The 22,543-nt window shown below is 42.0% G+C and overlaps 1 protein-coding gene across 1 annotated transcript in view; it reads right to left on the bottom strand.

Moving 5' to 3' along the window:
- LOC126401747 (microtubule-associated protein 2-like) overlaps positions 1–22,543 on the bottom strand; it is a 79,025-nt gene that overhangs the window by 33,111 nt on the left and 23,371 nt on the right. Inside the window, exons 2-3 of the mRNA XM_050063223.1 lie at positions 14,224–14,286; positions 3,179–3,247 (exon numbers count right to left, since the gene is read on the bottom strand). The gene's annotated coding sequence lies outside the window, so the exon portion shown is untranslated. The remainder of the gene's footprint in view (positions 1–3,178; positions 3,248–14,223; positions 14,287–22,543) is intronic.

Genomic DNA, 22,543 nt, shown 5'->3' with positions numbered 1-22,543 from the left:
GATGAATAAAATGTGACTTACACCCAATGTGAGTTTTATCTACAAGGCGTGACTTTTAGGGTCAGTTCAAAAAAATAACAGTAATCTTTCTCAATGGGGGGGTGATGGATGAGTATTTAGGAAGTCTGCTGCAGGCACTGTGTCACATCCAGTCAGCTGCTAGAAAAACAACTACTCTGTGCTACATCTGCATCACTCTTATGTTTTGAAATAAAACATAAAACAGAAGTGAGAGCACTGACAGTTAGCTATCATTATCATTATAAACTAGTTATATTTATATTAACTACGGTCGGTAACAGAAACATTACGTGATTAAATAAATGGCAGCAAATATTGATTTCAATTATGACCCTGCAGTAAAAGTCAACAGTGCTTTTTTTGGCCTCCTGCTAATCAAATTTATCTTGTAGTTTAAATGGCATATTGTGATGATTTGAAAGCCATTATTGGATTTTGGATGTTTAAGTGAGTTGTCAGATTAGAGTCTGTCTGCAAACTGAATTTTCCTCCCTCAGGTTGAATTTAAATCAAACTGACTCAAACTGACTGCTGCATCTTAACTCAGATCTACTCCCTCATCCCCTCACTGCTTGCATTTCCTTCTCTTTAGCTTCAGCCTCCAATCTCATCAAAGGAGTAGATGCTTCCTGGCACGCATCAGCCCCACCCCATGGTGATGTCATTGTTCCCATGGTGATGTGAGCCCCGGGGTGGGAGGGGCTGGTGGTGGTCAGGAGCGGACGCTGGCTGCAGAGAGCGGACTTTGAGTATGTTATGGATCCTGAAATAGGTCACCAGATCCTCCAGGCGCAGCCCCGGGGGTCCTTCCTAACTGCACTGACACAAATGGCAGCCGAGCCATTTAAATTCATCAATACGTTGATAGCTGGTTGCTGGTTGGGCTGTTTATATCATTTTAGACTTTTAGGCTGGTGCTGATGGGGGTGGTGTCTAAGCATATCACTGTTTTGCTGCACCAACAACAGCAGTTTGTTGGGAAGATATGTCCAGTTACGATTAGAAGCAACAGACCATGGCTTTTTATCACCTTTTCTTAAGTTATCACTCGATTAAATAGCCTTATAGATATGGGTGGAAGGAACTTGCTCACCTATTAGTAGATTCAGAATGCAGTTATCAGCTCATTAAATTGCCGTGTTTATTGTTATGTGGCAACCGAGGAAGTCAGGTGAGGTAATGTTAGTATAAAGAGCTAAAGAGTCTGCTTAGGTAGTTCATCCAACCCATTCTCATTCCCGGAACACGCCCCCTCAGCGTCTGAGACCGACCCACAAGCCACAGAAATCTGATTCAACTGACAAAATTCTGAGTCTGGTACAGCCCTAAAAAACTCAATGTTGACTTTCTGTTTCACCCCCTTTCACTCTATGTGGAATTTCTTGCTCTTTATACTACGTTTGTTTATCTGAGCATCAAATATTGACGCAGATGAGTGTACGGAGTTGGTTAAAAGCCCAGTGTCTCATAAGGATGCTAAAGGTTGCATTGTGGTATCACATGCTGAGGGACATGACAAAGCATCAATATTTGACAACTGGGAGTAAGAACAGGCTGGTTTGTTGGGGTGGTGGACAGGTCAAACAAACGCAGGACTGTGATCCAAGAAACTGGGGTTTGTGTCCTGTGTGAAACCAAAAAACTAAACATTGAGTAATTTTATGTATTTTCGCAGTATTGGTACCAAAATCTAACAAACGTGAAAGTGAAACCTAATGAAATTTCTCCTAATACCAACAGGACCTACCTGCAGTCCGTTCAGAATGGACCCATGACCCACTTTTGGACTGCGACCCACCAGTTGGCAACCACTGGTATAAAAAAGAGCCTGTTCTAGCTACCAGGGTGTCAAAAATCGAGCTTGGGCAGCAGCCCTCGCTGTCAGGAATGGACATACAATACCCCCTTTAATGTCTGAGAGGTACTGGGCCTTCCACTACCTGGAATATAAACCCATCTGTGTCATTATTAGATGCTCAAAACAACAGATCTAGTATAAAGAGTGAGGAGAGTCCCCTTTGGGTGGGTGCGAGAGAAGGTAGATAGGACCAACAAGCACAAGACTTTGACCCAGGAGACTGGTGTTCATGTCCCCTGTGAAACTAAAAGTCATGACTGAGTTACATATAAGAGCACCATCTTTAGAAAAGTCAAACTACATCAACAGATCTCATCAAACAGGATGTCTCAGCACAACCAACAGTGTTTGATTGACAGGTGATCTGAAGCAAAGCCTACTTAGGATAAGCACAGAGAATCAGAATTAAAAATAGGACTGCAAATTTCACTAGCTAATTCTGCACAATAATCTGTGCTAATTGTGACAGACTTTTACAAACAGCACTCAGCTCTCTGCTGCTTCCCAACAAAACTTCCCGTCTGTCTGTCTCTTGAGCAGTGACTCCCTCCCTTTCCAGACATCTTGCATTTTCACGCATCCTTCAAGGCTGCGGGGATTACGATGACTGTTGACAGCCCACGCCCTGCAGGCTCACACACACCTACACACACTCCCTGGCCAAATCAACCCAAACGCATGCACAAACACCCAAAAACTGAACCACACCCACACGCAAACAAACACACCCTCTCATTGACGCCCCCGAACGCATCCACAAAGCTAAACCCACAGCTCTCTGGCCGGGAGCAAACACATTGTTAACAGAGCTAAACATAGACACACACACAAACAGAAGACTTCTCTGAATTTACCACCAAATCTACATTTAGCCACTCGCTCTGTCATTTCATTTCCTGTCATGAATCTCAAACACATTTATGCAACCAAAGCTCTATACATGACTAAATGACTGGTCTTTGGAGGTCAGAAATGTCTCGCATGACATCAGCCCAAACAATCGGCCCTTCTCCCGTCCAACATGTTGCTGTGTATAATTCCCCCTCTATTATACATCCATGGACAGCCAAGCTAATCATCTGGCTGAGTGCAGCCACTTAGATCTGAGTCCCAGGGCCCCGTGAGTCATGGGAAAAGTGAGTGTGAAATGTCATGGGGGGATATGAGTAGAAGTAGTGCATAGTATTCTATCTGGCAGCGCTCCAGACTTCTATGTTTTTGCTTTTTCTTTTAGTTATTCAGGTGTGAGATGACTGTAGACCCGTTTTTAGTCACATTTATGTTTTTTCGTTGGCTTACCTAACTTGAAGAGCTGTCTTCACTGATGGATGAAACAGACGAGTGCTGAGTTGAAGCGCCTGCTCAGACCTGCATGAAAAACAGGGAACACATGTTAGGACATCAATAATGCGCAGCACTTACGTTTAACACTTCAAAAGTTCTGTCACTGCATCTGACAAAAGCTGAAACTCATTTACTTCACTGACAGCTTTAAGCTCAAGCCTCTGAATCCAGCCTGGCTAGTCCAGAATCAAATAGGGGATTCTTTACAAGACAGCTCAGTCGTGTCAGCCTTGTGTTTAACACAGCCGTGCATGAGCCGTGCATGAACACAGCAGCTTAGCTCTGTCACCTGGAGTCTGTCAGCAACATTAATCCAAACCTCAGTGTGGCCTTGTCTCTCTTTAAAGATGCTGCTGACGGTACACAACAACAAAATCGGATCTATTGAGTGTCCATGCATGAGCGTGTCCATTGTGACCATTTTATTCTTTTGTGTCATCACAGGGCTGTGTCATGTGTAATTTTAGCTCATTTTTTATTTATAACTGTACTTTAAATTTAAATGAATGGCATTATTCTCTAGCATTGTTCACATTGTCAAATTTCCCTAAGAAATGTCTGATTTCCTTGTTTATTCATTTCATCTTTTCATCATCATGTAATTAAGCAACTAACTAATGTTAATACTAAATCAATAATTACAATATCTACTCTTAATCAACGTAATCCCCTCAATCCACTACTGAAGACGTTGCTTTTATATGATGGGGCAGCAATGGGGGGCTTGGTTGGTGGTGAAAGCTGCCTCCATATACATCAGTTGGCACCGGAACAGCAAACAGCAAAATTCAATCGCAATAGCCAGGATTCATGCCGTAGATGGCAGTCACTATGCATATTTTTAACACGATAGTATTCAAATACTTTACACTCAAATGTCAAGATTTGGACCTGAATCAATCATCTACACTTCTACACCCATATAAATTGCTTTTCAACTTTTAATTTGTTACATACTCTAAGCAAAGATGGCATAATATGTAAGTTCTGGCACATTTCTAGTATTTGTGTGGATTTGTGTGGATTTGTGTGGATTGGCTCTGATGCACACTTAAAGGAGCTCTATGTCACTGGTTCCCAACCTGGGGTCCAAGCCCCCACTGGGGGTCACCAAAGATCCACAAGGGGGTCATTTTCAGGGGTGAACACTTAAAAACAAACAAACCAAAAAAATAATACAGATGGATAACTGTATAAAAAGTTCCTGTAAATCTCAGAAAAACATCTGAGGCAATATTCACAGGAAAAAATGTGCTCAGAATTCCTCCAAATAGCTCGTATTCAGAACATATCAATGATTCGGAGGTTGTCTGAACACAGTTACCAACATGGAGATGGCTGAGCTGGCAGCTAGCAGCTATCGGTGCTAATAACTGGAACAGTGCTAACAACAGCGACAGTGCTGACAGAGCTCATGGTGTTAACCACGCAGGAACTAGAAGGTGGGCGCTCCACTTCCATGACAACGGTGTCTTCATATCAGCGATAACCACCATATGAGCGCAGATCAAAGCGGTGGCTATTACCTAGCCAAAGGGATACACACACGGGATTCAGATGCACTAATATGCCAAAATGTCTGCCACAACAGAGGACAGAGAAGTTCAGATTACAACACAAACTGACTGAGCAAACATAGCAACATACAGTACATAGCAAAAATTAATAGGTTGTTAAATATAGCTTTATTAATGTTCTGAATATCATATGAAGTTCCTTTAAAGGAACAGTTCTTGATACTGCTCCCATGTCTCTACTGTTAATATCTAGGTGGAGCCAGCAGCTGGTAAGCTTAGCTCAGCATGAAGACTAGAAATAAGGAAAAATAGCCTGGTTCCATCAGAAAGAAAATCCAATCCACCTCCTAACATCCCTCCAAAACATACGTAAAAAAGACAACAGACCAGTGTTCATGTTTACAACAGTGACTGCAGACAGTGTGAGGAAAACAAGAGAAACAGAGGTCAGCAGGACGGTTTCCAAGGCAACTGCAAGGATAATAATAATCCCGAAAAGAAATCAAAGTGATTATTTTTAAGCGATTACAAGAGAACGTGTCGTGCGTGTGCCAACTTAGAGAGACTCCACTCGTGAGCTGTTTTTGAGATTTGTGAAATTCTTGGATTGGTCCGTTTGGGGCTGAGCCAGGGGATGAGTTAAGGCTTAAGCCAGCCATGAAGAAAGACAGATTTGCACGTTTACACTGCTTTTGGACTGTAAGGAGGTAGAAAACAGAGCATCCTGTTAACAGTAAAACAGTGTGAAAGGACCGTCGGGGGGTTCTGGCGCCAAAACAGGCAGTTGGACAGAGAAAGAAAGAGACAGAGGATGGAGTAGAGGGACGTAAAGAGAGCTGAGCGGAGATTCTCCAAACAGGAAGGAGGTTGATTTATTAGAGAGGAGAGAGAAAGAGGCCTGGAGTGAAAAAGAAAAGGAAACTGAATTCACAGAGGACGAAAGAAGTATTTCTACTACAGGATGATTCTGGTTTATTGCAATGTAGGTGGTATTTTTGGAACTTTAGCCATCATTTCTACTGCTTATGATAACACGGTACTCAAATGCCTATTATAAATTTAACTTTATATGTAACTTAATAGTTTTATTCTTGATTCTATTTTCAACATCAGTTCATTCATTCATTCATTTTCCGTAACCGCTTATCCTGTTGGAGGTCGCTGGAGCCTATCCCAGCTGACATTGGGTGAGAGGTAGGGTACACCCTGGACAGGTCACCAGGCTATCACAGGACTGACACATAGAGACAGACAACCATTCACACTCACGTTCACACCTACGGACAATTTAGAGTCACCAATAAACCTGCATGTCTTTGGACTGCAAGTGGGAGGAAGCTGGAGTTGACCCTGTTGACACAGGGAGAACATGCAAACTCCCCCACCCCTGGTTCAAATTAGGAACCCTCTTGCTGTGAGGCGACAATGCTAACCACCATACTGCCTAATGTTATAGGGGACATGTCCCCCTCAATATTTAGAACGTGTATTTGTCCCCCCCACTAAAATAATGAAAACAGCAAAGGACTTTTTGACATAATTTGAGACGTTTGCACCAAACATTGATGCAGAAAAGGTACATTTGTGCATAAAAATGAACCAGAATGTAGAAAATTAAATGTTTGATTCTCAAAATTTTCTTGCGGAGGACCCCTGAACCTCACATTTAATGTGTCCCCCCCAATGTTGAAATGAAGCAAAAGCCCTTGGTGGCTCTCCGGTTTCCCCCCCCAGGTCACCCAGGTAAGTAAGCAGCTTTATTTTGAGCTGTAAAACCTCTTTAGCATTGTAAACCATGTTAGCACCACTAGCCATGCTGACACTGCTAACGGTGCAGGGCTAACCGTTAATGCTAAGGGTGGTTTGCAGTTTAAATTTGAGCCATGTACTCACCAGGTCAACCCCAGAGGAAGACCGCAGGGTGTGCACAATGTTTTACAGCAATGCTGTAGGGTCAAGATGGCGTCTCTAATGGTAATCGCTAAAGGAGCAGAGCTGCTAGCTGGCTCCTTTTTTTGTGTGTGTGTCTGTGTGCTCATGTCACTTCAGGGCCTCCATACAATCTTTGTAAAAAAGGTCTTTTAATCTAAAGGAATGTGACTGATGGACCAAAAAAGGTGTTAAGCCTCCAGAACAGATTGAATGGACATGCATTTTTATGTTACAACACACATTTCTTAAATGTCTCCTCTAATTTGTTACATGTCTGCATGTATAAGGAAACAAAAAAGTATAAATGACTCTCTGAGGGAAGCAAGTTGATATTATAGAAGGAAAGAAAGTGACTGTGAAAATATAGTGAGACAAAGAGAGAGAAAAGAGACAGTAAGGTCAAACAGGAAGTAATGTCTCTTCTGGGGGAAGGCCGGCCAGCTGGGGAAGCTTAGCCAGAAAAAGAAAGGGATGAGGTAGGAGAGAGCGATGGGTAGTTACCGCCCAGCCCAAAAATATCAAGCGCATAACAGAAACAGAAGCACTGTGCACAAAGCCACCTTTTTAACTGTCACAGTAAATGATCCCTTTCGCACACAACACTATTATTTTTTCCAGAAGTGCACCCATGCTTTATTTATCATCATCATTTAATAAATGATGAATTCACAAGAGGAGATTGTGATCTTGGGCACATAACTAATCAACAAAGTGATGCAAGTTAACTGTAATTGGGGGATAATAATGTTTCAGAGATCAAAAGTTTCTTCTTTTTGATCAGTTAGCAAATTACTTCTTTTCCCTTTTTCCCCTTACTAATAACTGCAACCACCCTCTGATCTCCACAGCCTGTCTTATCATATAGTATCTGAAGTGTGTCATATCTAATCTCCAAACTGATTAACTGCAGCTTTTAAAGGAAGAACTGCTGTTAATTTTACATTTTCACAATCTTATCAGTCACCCAAGATGACCATCAGCCTACACTAGTGCATCTCTGGGGTCACTCTGTAATGGATGGGCACAAACAGTGAGTAAGTGACTACAGGGCTGAACAAACAAGCAATTTGTCTCGAGTCTCTGGAAAGGAAGAAAACAATCGGCGACGCACATTTTTTACATTCGTCTTGACCTGCATGTTCCTCCCAGGAGGACGGGAGGCCAAATATGTCAAACAGAAGGCAGAGAGAGAAGAGATGGAGGAAGGGAAGAGTCAAGGATAGAGGAAGGAGGTCAGAGGCTGACCTAATCCACAGATTTGACTTCATCATCAGAGACGAGGCAAACAGGAAATGAATCCTAATCTCGGTGCTCGCGCTAAAAGGCCTGATAAACCTTGCTGAACTTTGCTGAAGTGAGCCAGCAGAGGAGATAACAGGGGAACATCACAGGAAGATATTTCCACAATTATCTGACTCAATTTTATTGAGCGGCTCAGGGACCTTTCATACAGCTCATCCTGTAGGACCACAATTATCCAAATCTCAATTTCAGACTGAACCTTACACCATTTTTAGAATGCATAAAAAAAAACACTGCATCAATCATCATATTAAACAAGAATAGGTCGATTCAGACAATTCTTCAAAGGCTATGAACTTGATTTTGGCAATTAAAACTACTTCATGTGAACGAGAGGAGCTAATGGATCAAACCACCAGCCCTGCAGTTAGTGAACAACGGTGGATGAAGCACTGTCAAGCATTTCCTATATCTGGACAACCTTAAGGCCTTTACACACCGGGGGTGTGACACAAAACACAAACACAAAAGTGTATAAGAATGGACGATACGGATCTGCTGTGTGCTGCCTTTGCCAAGGTCGAATTGATTGATTCTGAAGCCCCGTTAGTCCGAAAATCCCATTTCTCCGACAGCCTATTATCCTAAAAAAAAACACCCATTGCTTGGTTTTTCAAAAAATACACTCCCTGAGGGTTGGCTGTGGCTCAGAGGTAGAGCAGGTCGTCCACTAATCAGATGATCGACACATAGATACCCCACTCCTCCAGTCTGCATGTCAAAGTATCCTTGGGCGAGATACTGAACCCCAAATTGCTCCCGATGGTTGTTCCATCGGTGTGTGAGTGTGTGTGAATGATTACGGAGTAGCAGGTGGTACCATGTATGGTAGCCTCGGCCACCAATGTTTGACTGTGTGTGTGAATGGGTGAATGTGATATGTGGTGTAAGCATGTGATGTAAGCTGTTTGAGTGGTCGGCAGACAAAAATGAGCAATACAAGTACAGTCCATTTACCATTTTTCAGTTAGACAACCCAATTGCCACAAAAAATGTTCTCATTGTACGTTTCCAAAGACCACAGATACGTTACATTTGACAACAATGCCATTGTGAATATGTGGTTAGGTTTAGGCACAAATGTCACTTGGTTATGATAAAGAAAAGATCATGTTTTGGCTTAAAAATTGGCACAAAATTTGCTAGAAAAGCAGGGCAGTTCGATTAAAAACACCAAGGTTCGATGCCTTAAACACAACTTGGAAATGCCAGGAAAGGTCACTACAAACAAAACACAATTGGTGGCTCAAACACTGCTGGCAAACTCAAACTAACTGCAGAGAGTTGTATTTCGAAGAAACGAAATTTCTGAGTGATGGATGCTTGTTTTTGGGATAACACGCTGTTGGGGAAATGGGCCTTTGGTCCAATGGGACATTTTTTGGACTAATGGGGCTTTGGAATTTCGGGCTGTCGGAGCAATGGCATGGCACCATGGCGCCCTAAATTACTTGTAAGCATGTTATGCAAAGCACCCACTGAATGCCAGAGGTTGCACTATGCCACCTGAAGGCTTAGTCATTACTGATAGAACTCCTACCTCCTACAGCAGGTGCTAAAGACTAAAAAATGGGGTATAATGGTGTCAAAGCAATCCCACTGCACTTTAAATCACACCAGTGTCACTTGGGTGTCACCACACATGAATTTCAATGAAATAAAAACAAATATAAAGGAGACTAGTTCCAGAAAACTACATTATTTATTGTAATGATGTGGCTTTTGAAGCTGCAGCAGTTTGTTCTGACTGTGTTTGTGGTGTGTTTTCCAACCTGAGGGTCCAGCCAGTACATTTGACAGATCCTCTCCTCTGAGGTCTCTGCCTCCTCCCCTTTTAACTTGGCCGTCGCCCCCATTTCCTCATCTATAATTCACAAAGACAGGCTCCGTCTCCCCAAAGACAAACATGCATGCACACTCCCCCAGGCCGATGCACGCCTCTATGCAGCAGACAAACAAACACATGCATGTTTAATACATCAAAGCTTTGAGGAGTTGGGGTCAAGGTGAAGAGTATTCGCATGTCCAAAACATGATAGATAACAGACAAAGAAAAGGTTTCAAAATAAAAGTACATTATTTAATTTATTTGCTTGATAGCATTTTTTTGCATCTCAGAAACTTCTTATATTTCTTCCACATCATTTATGTGTTGAGATATTAAGCGGTTATGGCTCCTCATTATCTTTTCATCACGACTCTACTTGATGTGAGCCAGCCAGTAATTGCATCTATGATTCACTTCACCTTTTCTAATCACAACTCTGCATGTCGTCCTGAACTCCAGTATTCAGAAGAGGCCTCGGTGCAATCTTACAGGTGTAAAGAGGCAGAGGGGAGACTGTTTTCTACACCTCCGCACTTGGTACAGCCTACAGAGGAGCCTGTGTGGCTAATGAGCCAAACTCTGCAGGGAAAGAGGCTCATTAATTAAACCAAAGGAAGAAAAGAGAAGAGATGAGCCGGGTTGTAGCACCGGTTTGAAGAGGGAGGGCAGGAGGGGACTGTGAGCATTGCGGCAGCAGAACTTGTCTCTCATCTCCTTGTAACGAGAACTAAATTTGGAAAATAACAGATTTGTAAAAAAAAAAAAAAAAATGCATGATGAAAAATTCCTCACATTAGAACCAGTAGCCCAAATAAATCTTAAAAGATCACAAAAGAGCTGTATGGTAACATGCACGTAGCACGCTTTCATGCACTCTCTTAATGAAACTTTTTGTCTTTATTGACAGAAAACTACCCCACTAGGATTTTTTCATCTGTGCCAGGTGGCCAGTAAACCATTGCTGGAATGAATGGAGCACCATCTTGGAACATGGTGTCCAATCTGTAAACATCAGTGGTCTAAACCTCCAGGGTAGGAACTGCATCTCAAGGGAAAACCGTTCTTGGGCAATTATGTGAATTATAGCAGCTGTAAAATACCATTAGTACATATTAGATAGATGGAAATTATGTTATATAAACTTATGATTACACAATTTATTTCATAATATACTCATGGGTTCATCTGGCCTTTGGTACATCTGCTATAGAGCAGTAACATGACGCATTATAAACTACTAATTTCTCTTCTCTTTCTCTTCTGTCCACTTGAAATATCTAAATCTTATTGACCTTGAATCCGCACATTAACACACACCAGGGACACGAAAACCAAACACACTCTCTGCCCGTCACATAATCTACAAGCTCAAACACATGCGAGCAGCACTTTTCCTCGCCGCGTTGTGTAAACCAGGCAGGGACCAGGTGCAGGACTCTGTGCCCCCGCGGCAACAGCTGCACTTCAGAATGGAGACATGTGGGAGAACTGGTCTTTATACACATATATGCAGGTTTTTTTAGTGGCCTAAGAGCATCACACACATTCATCAATCAACGTGAAGGGACAAGGCGGGCTGAAATGGTGCCTGCAGGCTGGGATTTTACTCTTCTGGAAAACTTTCACCCTCAAGAATGTGAAGATGCTGAAAAAATGCCAAATATTCAGCATTTTTAGGGAAGACTGCAGCTGTTAAGAGGTCTGTTTCGGTAAATCCTGGTGGGTTTTTACTATTTAACTGCGTGCACTGACATCTCATGACAGCAATGGGAAGGTTATAAGTAAGCAAGACACTGACAAGCATCTTGGGAGGCAAAAACATTATATTTTTTAGTTGTGAAATGTCTTTTTATTGCTTTAATCTTGCTTCCTGGGAGCGTTATAGCATTAATTATTCTTCCATCAAGCCCTATGTTAGGGTCTGCTGGTCTCAGAGGTGGACAGTGCTGAAGAAGCTGAGCTGGACTTTTGTGTATACAGCACATTCTTTCATCATTATAAATTCTCCTCCTGACATAACAAATACCAAAAGTGGTCCAAGTGCTTTGAGGATTAACTGAGAGGATTTTTCAGTAATCCGTACCTTCTATTATGCAGCATCATCACGTATTCCTCAACAGCGCTACACCCAAGCTCTGCTTCACCAACTTTCCTGCAGCCTAAAATAACACACTGTCTGTTTGATTCATCTGCATCTGTCTCCGTGGCTCGCCCCGTCTTTGTCACTGACATCCAACTACACGCCCATCAAGTATCACTTGTCAACAGACACTTGAGGGCATTCTGTCAAAGTTGACGGTGGCATTGACTCGACCGCAGTGTCCCTTTCTACTACAGTAACTTACACTCCATATAAATCTCTGATGGTATGGTTAAACACTACAGCACGAGAGGCTGATGTTAGAAAATACTGTTGGAATTACTAAAATATCTCATATGGCAGCTGGATAATCAACAAGCTGGTCAGGCTCGGAGATTTGAAAGAAAAAAAAATCACGACTCAAAGTCCACTAAATTGCTTTTTACAGGGTATTTGGTCATTGCGCAGTATTTATATCAAAATATACACTGAGCAACTTCTTCCAGCGCCAATGCAGACCATAAAACGTGTTGTAAGCACACAAAACAAGCAAGTAAGGGGGGCTCGATATTTATAAAACAGCCTACACATACATATTACACCATCTCTTTCAGATATCCAAAACTTTACCCAAACTGTCTCCTGCATCGTGCGTTTGAGTCCACTCTCACTTGGTGGTAGTCGGCGCTGAGTTCGAAAGAGACACTGAATACATAAGAGATATATAAATGAAGTATCCCCTAACATTTTCCCAGGCCTCCATGCTGCTTTCTACTGTTTACTAAGCAGATTTGTAAAAAGTGTTCAAAATCTAAGCTGCAGAGGTCTACATTTTCTGACTTCCTGGTAGGGGCCAATCTCCAAAAAATACACTTGATTTCTGTTGTGGATGTGTTTCTAACTGACACTTGGAGAAGTGAAGGAGGTAAAGCCATCGAAACAATGCCCTCTTTCACCCTTGGCGTCTCTCTAACACCTACATTTAGCTCCATTACATTTCAGATGCCTTGCTGACAAACAGCAGTTGGAGCCGGGGGCGATGTTGACTCTGAAACAATGTCCCTATCTCCCACTGATTTTGCCCTGAGAGCGCAGCAACAGTTGGTCAACCAACCGCAGCAGCCAGCCTCTCTGCCAAACGACGACCTCGCTCCGAGGGCAGAAGAGGGACGCAGGAAAAACGGGAAGAGGGGGAGGATGATTGGGGAGACAGGACTTTGTTTGTGACCCCCAAAAATGAGGACAGAGATAGGGCGCTTTTGCCCCCTCGTCCTCGCCTCATACGCCGTGATGTGTCATCCAGAGTTGATTTCCAGGAAAGGACAGCTCGCCTCTGAGCTGCCAAGCAACATGCGGCCGACAGAGACAGACAGAGAGAGGGGAAGTGAGGGGACACGTCACTGTGGATAGGACAGACACCCCGGTGACTTCTGGCACACAGTCATAACAGGGCCCAGAGTGTGCCGCTGCATTGTTTCCCCCTTAAAAAAATAAAACGTCCTGTCACTACAGCTTGAAAATTTAAAAAGGGGGTGAGTGGGAGAGAGATGAGAGATCAAAACAGGAGCATGCAGAGGGAGGAATAAACAGAGTGGGAGGGAAGAAGAAAAGAAAAGGTGGGTGATAAAGGCAGACAACAAGGACAGGGAGTCAGAGTTGGCGTCTCATCACTCCATCACCACCTGCTCACATCAAAACCCACCCATCAGCTCCCAAACTCCTCCCGAATGAGCCGTCAGCAAACTTGTGACAGCCAACTCCGCTGACAGGCAGAGTAATGTGTCCCGTGGTCTCGCTCGGCATGGTGTCACTCCCACGGAGAAACCACCAACAATCTGTTGGCTATGAGTCGCTAACCGCCGACGGCCACATGCCATCACAGCCACAGCCTCTAAATATATCACAATCGCTATTATCTCTAATTGGAATAATGTTTTATATGTCTTGGTAAACATTTGCTTTTACACACATGCATACACAGCAGCAGCACTCGGGGTGAACTGTCCTGCTGGCTGAATAATCAGCAATGTCTAGACGGGGTACGTCACGAAGACTATGGGTCACCAAAACACAGAAACAGCCCCTGGCTTATCACAACATCAGCTCTTTTACTCTATTGTCTGAATATGTCTGCAGCATATCCTGATTAATTAGAATTTCTGCACACAAAGGGGAGATGATACGCAAGGAGACATTTATTAGAGATCAAGCTCGAGGGAGAAGAAGAAACTGAAAGGAAAGGAAAATTTATTCCTCATCTCGGCAGCTTTGGTTGATTTTTCAAGCAATAGAGCAGCTGCATCAAAGGATTCTACCGCAAATGAAAAATACAACGTCTTACCTGGTGGGGTAGGGCAGCTTTTTGTCTGCAAAGAGGGCTCAAGGGGGGGCAAGGCAGCGGCGTCTGCAGAGAGAGGAGAGAAGAGAGACAGGGAAAAACAAAAGATGAGAGACGGAAAAGGGAGCCAACAGGAGTCACAGGGGCAGAGCCACACTGTCAGAGATGGCTGATGCTTTTTCGCTGGCGAGCGGAGCCGGCAAGCACACTACTGCTGCAGCTCACACGCTCCCTCACAAAAACACACACACACACACACACACCGAGCCAACCGGCATGCTGTCTCACGTAGGCCTCCCCCTCCCTGACTTCCCCTCCACCAGCACTCACTCTGCAACCAAACCAGTGCCTCCATAGCATCGGGGAGGGGTGGATAAAAGGGGGGATGGGCACAAGAAGTGTGTGTGTTTGTGTGTCAGTCATATTAATTCATGTTTGAAAGAGATATGAAGCTCATCCATCCCTGAGGGAACTGAATTCCAAGATAAATCTCTATCCAAGAAATGTTCTAGCAGCATATTTCATTTTCCTCTCACTGTGTGTGTCATCTGTACAAATTTTGCTTAAAGACGTCGACATTATGAATGCATGAAACACCTAAACATGACAGCCAGCGCAGTATGAGTGTGTGTATAAAAGGAGGGGTGCGGGGCTTGCCCCCGTGCTGAATAATTGCTCTGTCCTGGTGCTCATTTGCAGGCATGGCCGACTGCAGCAGCAGCACTGAAACAAAGGCAGAGAGGAGGAACGAGGGGGGAAAGAGGGCCTGAGTGAGACAGAGCGAAAGAGAGACCGCAGAGGCCAGATAAGCAGAGCACAAGCATACAACTCAGTAGCACTGAGCGCTGACTGCTGAAAGCCTAATTCCCTGCTCGTTACTCCAACCTCAAACCACATGAAATGAAATATATTTATAGTCCAGGGGTTCACAATGGTCCCAGTCTTCAGCTATCCATCACCCGACGGATACTAGAGATGTCAAAGTTGTGAATAAATACTGAAATTATGAGCTAGAGAGCAGAGGAATCAAAGGAATGAATGACTGCAAATTTGGACAACTGGATAGATTAGCATATGAAGATAAAACAAACATATAAATTAAAGGATAGGTTTGGATTTTTTGAAGCGGGCACCTTCAAAAGTTATGGCCTTTTAGTTTGTTCATGGACAGAAATTCCTCACTGAGTCACAGAGGAGGGATACTTCCACGTTTGTTAGCAGGACATAACACCAAGAATAAACCTGCACCCAATAGCCAGGATGAAGACACCCACTCGATCTGACTAGCATCGTATTAGCTTTGGATAAACTTCGGAGGACTGTGGAGTGTGTCCCACGTCTTTAAAGGTAAACTACGCAGGATTTGTCAGCTACGAATTGTCAACAAGATCGTTAGCGAAAGTGAAAGTGAAAACCAACCCCAGATTCAATTGATTTGTAACGAGCTTTGTTTGTTGGCGTTTAGCCTTGCTTGTTAATCATTACATTTGTCTCGATTGTAGCAGACAAACGTAGCCTTGCCCTGATTTTTTCCCTCAGTTATGATCTAACATCACCTGTAGTGATGCGCTGCGCAGGAGAGCAGCGTTCAGTCCCTTCCTTTTGCTTGTGTGTGTTTGAGAGACGGAGAGAGACAGAGATAAGGAAAGAGAAAGTGGAAGGTGGACTATTGCATGCAATGATTCTGTAAGTTATTAATGGTTTAACATTATTCAGAACTCAATGGGAACCGCCTGTCCGCAATGAATGGCATGAATCAATAAATGAGACTGTCACTGCACACAGTGGCCAACAGCTCTGGCAACTCGAGGTTGCTTTCTTGAAAATATGGGCACTGTTTTCCCCTCCTCAAGATCAAGAACACATTAGGCCTATAATGGTGAGCTGTAGTTTATGTGCAGGATTTGAATTACTATTACGGTTACAAAGGATAAGGCAGGGTGTTAATAACTATAATTATAATTTCAGTAGGCCTATTGTGATGATGAGAAATGATCATCACAAAGGCATTCAACAGAAATACAAATGTAGGGAGAAACACATTTTTTCATTTTGAGGGCCTGACAAGGCTACAATAGCTAGGCCTATCAAAACATATCTCTGGTGTTTTAATTTTCCACTACTTGCTTTTCATCATAGAGACTATAGGTACAATCATAGATTATATGTGACCGTAGTTTTGTCCCACACTGTCCACGGCAATACTGAAATAATACAGTTATGCATGCCTTAACAACAGAACAGAAGCAGATATTTTAAAGTAAGACATAAGTTACTTTCCATAGAAGAAGAAAATAAGAAAATGCAGGAACAGGGCAGTCTCTACAGATAAATACACCGCCACACACTTCTAGTGGACTATAAGTGATGACTGAGAGGGATTACTTTTGTATGAGCCTATATATTGTTGTTTCAGGAAAATCCTGCATGGTGCACCTCTAATAATAGAGCTGTGCTACATAGCACTGGCGGATTTGGATTTGGTTTGGATGATTAATACCAGGGCCAGAATCATATTCATATTATTAATAACTTCACTATTAAATGTGGCTAAATTGTGTAAGGAAGCAATTTAACAGTTTTTGTTCAGTCTTAGCTCTCACAATGGCATTTTGGGCCACAGAATGCAGCTGTTTTAAACCAGAAGTTGTAAGAAAATACATAAATAACCCACTGTATGCTACTTCTCCAGCACTAAATGGCTGGAGTATTTAGCAGCTAAAGAGCCAGCTATATCTCTCAGAAGCTGGTGGAGACCAAAATGGAGCCAAAAGGAGCGGAAATAGAGGGCTTACATTTGCCAGGTGCTAACTTTGCTCTGTATTTGGATATTGTAAATGATAAAATGGTACATGGACTGCACTTGTATAGCGCTTTTCTAGTCTCCCGACCACTCAAAGCGCTTTTATCACACATTCACACACTGGTGGCCGAGGCTACTATACGCGGTGCCAACAGCTACTCAGCAACCATTCACATGCACTCACACAAGCAATCTGGGGTTCATTATCTTGCCCAAGGATACCTCGACATGTGGCTTGAACCGCCCATTGTCCGATTAGCCACACTCGCACCACATGGATAGAAGTAGACAACTGAATTTGCCATTACAACTTTATAAGGTGATACTATGTCAGTGTTGCGTTTATAGCTTGTTTTCACTGCCACCAAGTAGCTCATGCTCATAGATCTAACATAATATGGATGGTCTGTTGTGGTCTTGATCCTGGTGAGGCCAATGTTGATTCTCCAAACAAGGCATGTTGGTATTGTATCAACATAGATTTCTGAACCTATTCTTCAAGAAGGAAATAATTAACCCACTAAAGCAAACCAATACGACCAGACCGATGTCAAGAGACACTCCCTGACATGATTGCCAAACCTCACCGAGACCACTGAGGTTGATGTGAGGCTGAATCATAAAGGATACGTCTTCATACGGTGCCCAAAACCACTTAAAAAATTAGAGGAGGAGAGGGAATAGAGCGAGCCAGCCGTGCTGCTTCCATCCCACATCACATCCTCCCTCAGTCCCATCATTAGCTTGTCTTGTTCCAGTGGGGGGGTTAGAAAGAGCCGTCAGCGCAAGACTGTAATCAACCTGTCAGCGTCGGAGACCGGATCAGGTTTTTAAAAAAAAAGCAAATGAGACATTGAAAATGGCAGCGGAAAAATAATCCTGCTGTCAAATTGAATTATGAGACAATTTTCAATTTTCACATTTATCAAGAGGCTTCAGTGCTCATGATGAACCAAGCGGCACAGTGTTGCTGTTGGGATTTGGGGTGAAAGGAAAAAGAGATTGGTGATAAGGGATAAGGAGTGAGAAGAATAAAGGGGAGGATGGTGGGAGACAGTGAGAATCAAAGCTCCAAGAGGCGCAGACAGTCCTGTCAACGCCGGCTGCCATTAGGGAGGCCTTTCGCCAGCACTGATTACAGAGCGAGGGCTGGAGCAGAGCTGCAGAGCCAGCTAGCAGAGCCACTAACATCTAATCTCCCCCTCGGTCTCTGCTGCCAGAAAGCAGATGCAACTCGCGCTAACGCCAATCTTCCACTACCGACTGTCAACAAACACAGCGGCAGGCTGAACTCTCTGTCACCAGATTACACATTTTGTTTACCCTGTGTTTGAGCCGGACATATGGACGGCCAGAGAGACACTTCTAAATAGGTGCAAACAGGCCATGCTGCAGTGCAAGAGTTCACTGTTTCAAGAATATTTAAAGCATGTTGTTAGACATTAACAGTTGTGAGATGACCTTAGATAGAACAATGGCAACATTATGAGACATTTTACACTGTTTTGAACATGACTTGAAGAAATATTTGATTCTGAGAGACCAAAAAATCCTGAAGTTGTCTTTCCCCTCCTTAAAACAAGTTTATGCCAGTTTCACAGGTTTGCTTGGCTGAGAAATTTTTAACAAACAAGCATCAATATTTTCAACATAACTCAGTCCTCTAGTTCAGTATTAGGGAAATTACTTGCCAAGAAGCCAATTTTCATTGGACACAGGTCTTGGCTGTGAAGGCTTAGGCACACCTTCAATTTCTTGTAAAAAGGCATGCAGGAGGAAATGACAAGTGAGAGAAGAGAGAATTTGCGCACATACTGTCCTTTAACTTGCAATAAAATTATAAATCTGAATCTATTTGTTCTGAAATTTAATTTAAAATGTGAAATTTCTTGATACGCAACTTCAAGCGCTGATTTTGAATGTTTTTTCTTCTTCTGCCGTGTTCACCTACCCGTGTCCAAAAATTTAAGCTTCAGAATTTCAAAATATAGATTCAGGTTGCTTAAATTTGAGCAGATCCCAAAATTTTGGTAAAATAATTTTATTTCTTTTATTCTGAAACTTGAATTTTTGGACCTAAATTTGTGAATGAATATTGAAATTTAATTGAATTTAATCTAAACACTACTGAATTCACCTCTTTCAAATTAAAATGTTTTTTTTTAATATGCAATGTCAATTGCTGAATTTGAATATTTTTTTCAATGTTCAAAAATTCAGATTAAATTTTTTTTTAGAATTTAAGAATTTCAAAAAAAAAAAAAAAAAAAAGATTTTTGACTTTTTGATTTTTGGATCTGACAAGATTTAATCAATTTTCTGTTCTACTTTTTATATCCTGAAACTTGAATTTTTGGACCTGAATTTGTGAGCACCGAAAACATATAATCAAATTCAGCTTTTGAAATTGAAAGTAAAAAAAAAAAATACATTTTTTTTTAAAGAGGTGAAATCAGACCAAATTACTTCAAATACATGTTTTTTCAAAGTATAATATTTCAATGCTATGTATTCTGTAGTGTTTAAATTCCAATATTAAGTATTCAGTGGTTGTTAAAATTAAAATAGGTATGTCTCTTACTTGCTTCCATACTCTAGACCATCATCAGGTAAACTTTAATAAAGTTTATTGCATGTAAAAGGACACTGGACACAACAAAAACTTGAGTGAATGTGTTTACGTGGACATGGGTAACCCATTTATGAGGGTTTTTTCTTGGTATGATCATATTCAAGATACGGTGTTTACATGAAAACAGAGAAATTGTGTTATTCAAATTCCCTGTATACATCTCACTTTCTTTCAGACTATTCCAGCTAGCATATTCGGGTTTCTCAGTGACGGAATATGTGTGAATATGTGTACACGCTCAAACACATAAACAAGATACTCCAAAAACTCGATCACAAATGGGTTATTCATACCCATATAAACGCACTTGGTGACAGATTGAATCACTTTCTTTAATCAGATAGGGGCATATGGTTATCACAGGATTTATTCTCGTGGGTCACCATAAAACCTGATGTCTAATCCCAAATTAAAAGGTAGGTCAATCGCATTGGCGTATTGGAAGAGAGGTTTGATCGCTGGTTGTTTTCTGCTCCCCCAACAGTGAGACTGGGGCGCAGCCAAGTCACTATGATCAGGATTAGCTGAACGGATCATCGTAGGCTTGTGTGTAATCTGCATGGACCTCTTCATCCAGATTTGGATGGGAGATTTCATAGCTGGTCAAACTCCTGCTTGATGTGTTGCTTGAGAGAGACAAGTTATCAAATCCAGAACAAAGAGCGTCTCAATCATGTCATATCATAGACACTGAATCAACCAAAGCTACAAAATTAAGGCCAATAAGAAGCCAGTATTACTGTGTTTTTAATGTTGTACTTTATCCTGTTTCCTCTGCAGTGTGAAGAATAACAACTGAAGAGTCATCTGCGTCTTCATTCCAGACTTGCTGGTGTATCATCATATCCAAAAAAGCTGTCTCCTGAGCTGTCAGCTCATTGGACCGCCTCTGAAAGCATGACTCAACCTTTAAAAAAAAAAAAAAATTGCAGCAGCATTAGCACAAGCTGTGTTTCACTGAGCTGGCAAATTTATTGCAGGTGCTTGAGTACACAGCAGCGGTGGCTTCAGCGGTTCTGCGTCATCGAACACAAGTGTCATTAAAGCTGTAACTGCAGCTCTGTTTTAGCGGGCCACCATATAACCTGAACTGCTGTGGTTTTACGAGAGAGCAGGGATCCGTTGACATGAATGCAGATATTGATTAAGGATTAGGGTTAGTGCTTTGGGACAAAACGGAAAGGAAGCTGGGGGAAGTTGAGACGAAGGGGAAAGATAATCTAAACATAGATCTAAATGTGAAGCATGACAAGAGAAATTAAATTAATTCTGACAATGAGATGTTATTTCTCCATCTTATATCATTGTAAACCTAATATCTCTGGGTTTTGGACTGTTTATTGGAAAAAACATTTGAGTTGAAGGAACCTCCTTGTGCTCTAGAAAATTGTGATGAGCCTCTTTCACAATTTTATAGGCTAAACAATGACTTTTAAATGGGGACTAGAAAAGTGAAAAGTGTTTCTGCAGGACATTATGATGACCTTTGGATATAAAATGTCATCACTTCATTATTTTATCCTATAAGACATTTGTGTGAAATTTTGTCATAATTAGCAAATGAATTCTTGAGTGATGGCCAAAAATGTGTTTTGTGTAGACACAGTGACCTTGACCTTTGATGCACGAAAGCACAGGGTACCAAACTGTAAGTTGAATAGATACAAATTGTCCTTTATATCTACCTTGATCAAACTGTTAAATAATGCAAGATAGTGTGTGTGTGTGAGGGTATGTGTGTGTGTGTGTGTGTGTGTGTGTAAGTGAGAGATTGTAAAGGGATTGTGCAATAAAACTGATAGTATAGGGAAGTGCAATAGAAAGGACTCCAATGAATTAATTTGTGCAATAGAAGTAGGCCTAATGATTGAATGGGGGAGTGCAATATTAGTAGTGCAATAGTGCAAATGGTGAGAGGGGGTGTGTGTGTGTGTGTGTGTGTGTGTGTGTGTGTAGGGTTGCGAGATATAAGGATTGTGGACACCTGGTGCTGTTTCTTATGTTCAATGAGACAATAAAGTAACTAAACTAAACTAAACTAAAACTAAATTATATTCACTTCATCCTTAAGTCCAAGTGGACATTTGTGCCAAATTCAAAGAAATTCCCTTGAGGCGTTCTTGAGATATGGGTACGTACATGCGGATGGACAACCCGAAAACATAATGCCTTTGGCTATGGCTGTTGCCGGCGTGGAGGCATAAAATTAATGGTCATAATCAAGGCTATATTTCAGTCCTTAGTATGGGTCAAAACTCCAAAAATACTGAATCCTACACTTCCCATAATGCAGTTCAAAACATCCTTCATACATGTAAGACACTCTCTGTTTGAAACACACAGGTCTTTAAAACTCCACGCCGCAGGTTTGTAACATACATGTTCTGATCAAAATTTGGACATGGCTTGGAAACCAAAGGGTCGCCGGTTTAAGACCCTATCCAGACCCAATATGGTGCATGGACTGGTGCCAATTCACCTTCGTGGGCACTACGAAGGTGCCCTTAAGGAAGGCACCGAACCTCCAACTGCTCAGGGCGCCTGTCTATTAGATGACACAAAAAAGTGTCCACGAACAAGGACAACAGGTCTAAGTTAAGTAGAATGAAGTATAAGGTTGAGTAAACCCAAAATGTGATGTCCTCATGTGAGGACACAGGGTCTCAGGAGGATATTTGATTTTCTCCACATCACCCAGCCCTAGCATGATGATCCTGATTGGTGATGATAATTAAAATGAAGGTCTACTCAAAAAGTTCTTGCAGTTTTGCTTTTTGAAATCAAATAAAAAATATCAGAAAGGCTCTAATAACATGTTTGCATTCACCCTTTCTTCCATGACTACTACAGTATGCCTGTAAGCCTTACAGCCAGTAATACTTTCACCC

Source organism: Epinephelus moara, chromosome 15, assembly GCF_006386435.1.
Source record: "Epinephelus moara isolate mb chromosome 15, YSFRI_EMoa_1.0, whole genome shotgun sequence".
NCBI lineage: Eukaryota > Metazoa > Chordata > Actinopteri > Perciformes > Serranidae > Epinephelus > Epinephelus moara.
The sequence above is the reverse complement of the archived record's forward strand: the minus strand, read 5'-3'. Positions and strand labels throughout refer to the sequence as shown.